The following is a 6,000-nucleotide window of genomic DNA, read 5'->3' as shown; positions in this document are numbered from 1 at the left end:
CCCCCTCCCCAACCCAGGCATTTCAGTTGCCTTGTCAGCCAACAGAGTCCAGGGTCCCCGCTTCAGAACGGCCACGGAGTGCAAAGCAAGTATCTTTATGCAAGGCAATTTTTTTCTCTTCAGGAAAAGTCCCTGAATCTATGGCTTGGAATCATTCTTGGAACACCTTTTTGTCTTATGTTGGTCTGCCTTTGTTTCTGACCACCAGTCCTGGATACCCTTTTTGTTTGTTTGTTTGTTTGTTTGTTTGTTTGTTTGAAGACAGGGTTTCTCTATATTGTTTTGCAGCCTGTCTTGGAACTTGCTCTGTAGACCAGGCTGGCCTGGAACTCGCTGAGATCCGCCTGCCTCTGCTTCCTGAGTGCTGGGACTAAAGGTGTGTGTCACCAACTCCGGGCTAACCCTGGATACTCTTGCATATATTTTTATAGTTTTGTGTTTGATGGTGTGTAGCTTATTTTATTGACAACTTGATGTTCTCATAAGAGAAAACATTCTTTCAAGTTGTCTGCCTCCATCTGCAGACACACATAAACTGGTTATGGGCGAGAAAGGCCAGATGTCTAAAAAAAGAAAAAAAAAAGGGGGGGGGGAACCATTCAATAACTCCAGCTGTGCCCAATTAAAGTAATCATTGCTGGCCTTCAAGGTAGACAAGGTCATCAGCCCTTCGCCTGAGTGTCCAATCTCTCCTCCTAGCTAGTTGTATGTGATTAGGCCTTATGAGATCTCAAGGCTTTCTGGAAAAACTTAAGTGTATCTGCTAAGACTAAGAATGGAGAGAGAGTTCAACTCTGCAGCAATGGTGACGCTGTTATATGTACTGAATGGGGGCCCCAGATATTGCCTAACACTTTCCCTTAGGGACATCTTTACAACAAATGGGGGAAAATCAATGTACATACAACATATATAATTACAAATGCCTAACTTTATAATTTTTCTCCTTCTTGATTATTTTTGTGTTTAAAAAAATGGTCCCCCAGTCAAGCCCATGGATGTCTTTGAAGCTTTTTGCTGAAATGTAAACTTATTTCCTCTCAGGACCTGTACAGCCACAGAGTGATGCTTTAAAAACCTGAAAAATTCCAACTAGGGAAAAAGTTAACCTAAAACTTGGTTTGAGAAAGGGCCTGAAGACACAAGGACCAGACAAAAATTTCACCATTAGCCGCCTCCTACATGTGGGTGTTTGTTCTCTTCCACTCTGGCTCCTCCCCTGGATCACCCCTGCCTCCTTACCCTCACACCTATGTCTGTATCCTGGCTTTTAAATGTCTTACTTACTGAACTCCCCCTAGACCCAAACAAAAGGTCCCACACAAGCTCTCCCAGGGGCTCTTACTTACAACAGCTCCATCTGTTCCGTTTGGTTCCAACACATCTGCACGAAGACCTTTCAGAAGCTGTGGAGAAACTGGCTGCAGTGGACCGTCATCCCTTTCACCCCAGGCCTGATACTGCTCTGTACATTAGTCGTCTGTTTTCTCCTGTCATCTTCCTTCCGTGCTCTGTAGCTCCCTGACGCTTCTGCTAGCTCACTTTGGTGTTGCAGTCCCGGCAGTGGGACTAGTTACTGTCATTCTGTGTCTTAGTCACTATGCTATAGGTCTACATAAAAGTGATCACTAATAACCACATGACAGAGCCAATAATAGACTGTCTTGAAATCTCCTCTGCCAATGCCATTAGCCCAAAAACTCTTCAATTTAGCCTTAGGCAAATTTTTTGAACAAGGACGAACTCAGCCACATTCTTCACCAAACACAAGCATAGCCTCTAGGCCACTTACTAATATTCTTCTCCTCTGAAACCTCTTGAGCTGAACTGTCATAGTCTACACTGTTTTTCAGCCCCACTGTCTCCCCTGCTCCTACTAGTGTGACCCATTAAACTCCTGCTTGAAGTGTTCAACTGCTTTCCTAATCCAAAGTCTGGAAGTCCACATTCCACCAACAAACAGGATGGTCAGGCGTTTCACAGCAATACCCCAGTCCCTGCTACCAGCTTCTGTCTCAGGGTTTCTATTGCTGTGAAGAGAACCATGACCGTGGTGATGTTTGTAAGGAAATATTTAATTGGGGCCTGCTTACAGTTTCAGAGGTTTAGTCCATTATCATCATGGCAGAGAGCACAGTGGTACACAGGCAGACATGGTGCTGAAGAAATGGCTAAGAGTTCTACATCCAGATCTGTAGGAAGAGAGCACCACTGGGCCTGCCTTGGGCTTTTGAAACCTCAAAACCCACCCCCGTGACACACTCTGTTAATTCCACCAAATGAGAGCAGAGGCTACTGACCCTAATTTTCAGTTAAGCAAGCTTTATTTTCTGACAGACAGGCTATCTCCCTAAAGACAGGGCTTGGGAGAATAGCCCCAAACACAGGAGAAATAGGGTTTTTACAGCCCCAAAACTTCAAGGCTAGAGGGTTTCCAAGAGTTTCTTGTTATATAATTACTTGGCAGAACATCTCAAAATTATTTGGCAGAGCATCTAATCTTATCAGGGTAGAGGTCAGGTTATAGGATGTGATGTCAAATTCCAGAAAATGGGTTAAGATATGCTCAAATTTAAGTTTTTTTTTTTTCAGAAACCAATAATGCACTTCTTTTGAGCTTGTAATAAGATGGCTTCTAATCCTAAAATGGAGTCATGCTGTTCCATCACACCTCTCAATCCATCTCAACTAGTGTCACTTTCTGATGACTAAGCATTCAAATATACCAGCCCATGGGGGACATTCTTACTCAAACCACCACACCATGAATCAACTCTATACCCGTTTCCACAGACTCACTCTGTCTGTCTGTCTGTCTGTCTTCCTCATCCCTCACCCTTCCTGGGTGACCTCTCAGTTTCACTCTGTAAGCAAATCATCTGCCTTTAGCCCCATATTGATTACTTCTCAAAAGTGTCCTCAGGAATGCTGAGGACAAGACATGATCCATCACAGCTGACTGAGCTAAAACTCTGCTCCTGCGAAATGCCCAGAGGACCCCCCCCCACTTCGACAGACCCTCAACTATAACCCCTCCCCCAAATCACCATCCTCACCATGGAGAGTAGACCTGTGGGAGTCTCCCATCCCACTATCAACAGAAAGAAGCTCCCCACCCAAAACTCCAGCCCTATTCCTGGAACCCCTGTCCTCTCTGACCCATCCTTTATCTCTGAAGAGCTGAGACATAATAAACCCTGGACAAACTCTGGCAGACTGACCTGGGCCTTATGTTAAAATGCCAGTCCCTCCTCTTTTACTGCCACTGCCTAACTCGGTCACCCACTGTCACAGACATCCTGGTAACTGGGCCAGGCAATTTCTAAAGATAAAATGGCTTTGCATGAACAAACAACTCCAGGAACTCCAGGTTTACACCTTAGCCCCAGCAGCTACTTTAATTTCCCATTCTCCAACCCCCCTATATAAAGTCCAAATATCCTCTTCCCTCTTCAGCAGGTAGCCCTTTCCCACTGTATTAGTCAATGTTGACTAGAGAAACAAAACTGCAGAATAAATTATATATATATATGATTCATTATTATATTAATTATCATATATATGATTTATTAGAGTGGCTTATAGGCTGTGGCCCAGCTAGTCCAACAATGGCTATCTTTAATGTAAAGTCCAAGAATCCTATAGTTGTTCAGTCCACGAGGCTGGATGTCTCCGCTGGTCTTCAGTATACATAGGCTCTAATACCAAAATCAGGAACAAGCAGGCAAACAGCCAAAGCTTCCTTCTTCCATGTTCTTTATATATGCTGCCACCGGAAGGTGTGGCCCAGATTGATCAAAAGATCTGGATCAAAAGATCCAGATTTAGGGTGGGTCTTTGTAGGAGAGGGCAAGCAGGACCTGGTGTAGGATGCTCCTGAGTATTCCCATAAGTCAGAACACCAGATTGAAGTAGCTGCTCAGCTGCACTCTCCACGCCTCCTTTTATGTGTTTCTTCTCCACAGAGACCCTGGTGATGTGCTGGCCAGCCACAGTCCACAGGCTTCCATGGATAAGCGGTCGTTCGATTGTGATAAAGCAGGCACTGTCCCCTGAAACCTTCTCCACAGTGGTTCATCTCTGTGCCCTTTACCAACCCAAGGGCATCGCAGTCTTGTTGGGGGACACCCCAGTAGCAATGGCAGGTCTTCCCACTTTAAATGATTCGATGAAGAAAAATCTCCCACAGAAGTACTCAGCTGTTTAGATCTTGGTTAATTCCACATGTGATCAAGTGACAACCAAGAATAGCCATCAGGCCCATGGTATCTGCCCTCACAGTTTAGAAATAAACAGCCCCGTTCACTGAGGTGGGTTCACCTCTTCAAAAGACTGTAGGGAAAGAAGGAAGGAAAGGGTATGCGTGTTTCTTTTGGCCACTCCACCTGGCCTGAGCCTAAGGGCACCACACTTGCAGACCTGACTTGCAGATGGTAGGTGGCATGATTGATCGTAAACAGAACATTAGTTATTACATCGTCAACAGCCCTGAAAAGAGTTCCTGGACATCTTGGCCTTTGCTAGGTTGGGTGAGAACATGATGTCAGGAAGCAGCGCCGTGTCAGGGAACTCTTCCCTCCTTCCAGTTCTAGGTTTTGAGCAGGTACTGGGGGACTCCTGATCAAGAGATCAGAGTGGACAGCAGTCTGCTGCATCCCAGCCAGGACTTCTAGGCTGGCAGAGCAGCAGGAGGCGGCACAGTCTGGTGCCAGGGCAGTAGCCTCTGCATAGACTGCAAAGGGAGGCTGAGATCTGGCTGTGCCTTCTTTTGCCTTTCTCTCTCTCTCTTCTTCCCTACTTCCTTCCATCTCTCCATCATGGTGTCGGTCCCCCAGTTCTCTTTTTCCTGTTGGAACCCTCACTCTAACTCATCCGAGCTTTTAAAGCTCCCTGAGTGGAAGTGTGATGTCCTCAGGGCTCATTCTCAAGCTCACCCCTTAGTGTGGCGAGATCCAGCCCCCTAGAGAGGACCCTGGATGCAATTGTGGGAAGGTCGCTGAAGTGGAGAGGAACCCTGCCAACCACATCCACCCCTCTCTCAACTCCTACAGTAGCATCCTGCCAGCCTTTCCAGCAATTCATGCGAACCCCTGGTGGTAAACTGGGACCTCACTTGACTTTACCACTTCCATCCAGTTGGAAGCTGTGGACAGGGAATGGAGTTCCGAGGCCAAGCCTCTCCTGGGAAGACCTGGGGAGAGATGCTAACTCAAACCAGAGCGCTCACCTGCTTCCTCTTCACAGGGTCCAAAGGACTGAGCTGAAAGTAGACACACGGCGGTTCATCAGGCTCTCTTTCCTCAGTCATCCTCAGAGGCATCCTTCTGCAGTAGTTCTGAGAGGCCAAGCTCAACCCTCCATGCTGGAGAATCTCAGTGCACAGTTAGAGGAGAGGGACCAGCCGGCTCCGGGGAGGGGTTGCGTCTCTGGGGCGAGTGCGCTAGATTTGCTCCTCCTCTCCTCTGTTTGCCTTGGGAGGAAGCCAATCAGATGCAAAAGATCGGGCTGTCCTGAACCATGAGACAGCAGGCTATTTGTCTATTCACTAGGGAGGAATGGATAGCCACAGGATTAGGGTGGGGTGGCTTAGAAAAGGATGGTCAACTTGACCCTAAGGAGTGTGTAACCCGCTGGGCTTCTTGTTAGGTATTCCTAAATGATATTCCGGGGGCTCATCAAATTTAAGGGAGATCAAGAGAGGAGCAGAAGGTTTAGCAGAAAAATTGGAGGGCTGGAAAGATCACCCAGTGGTCCAGAGAGTCTGATGCCCTCTTCTGACCGGTGCAGGCAGCAGACACCCCCACACATTTGGGGGGGGAAGGCTGGGTGTGGTGCTGAATGCCTTCCAACCCAGTGAAAAGACAAATAAAAAGAAAGTTGAAGTGGGTTCCTTTTGGCTGGCCCTGCCAATGTGTGCCACTAAGCAAACACGCCACATGCAACAGAGTTAGTGCAAGAGGGTTACTGGGGAAAGGCGAGAGCAGGACAGTGAAAGGCAGT

Source organism: Phodopus roborovskii, unplaced genomic scaffold, assembly GCF_943737965.1.
Source record: "Phodopus roborovskii unplaced genomic scaffold, PHOROB, whole genome shotgun sequence".
NCBI classification, from domain to species: Eukaryota; Metazoa; Chordata; class Mammalia; order Rodentia; family Cricetidae; genus Phodopus; species Phodopus roborovskii.
This window is presented reverse-complemented; position numbering follows the sequence as displayed.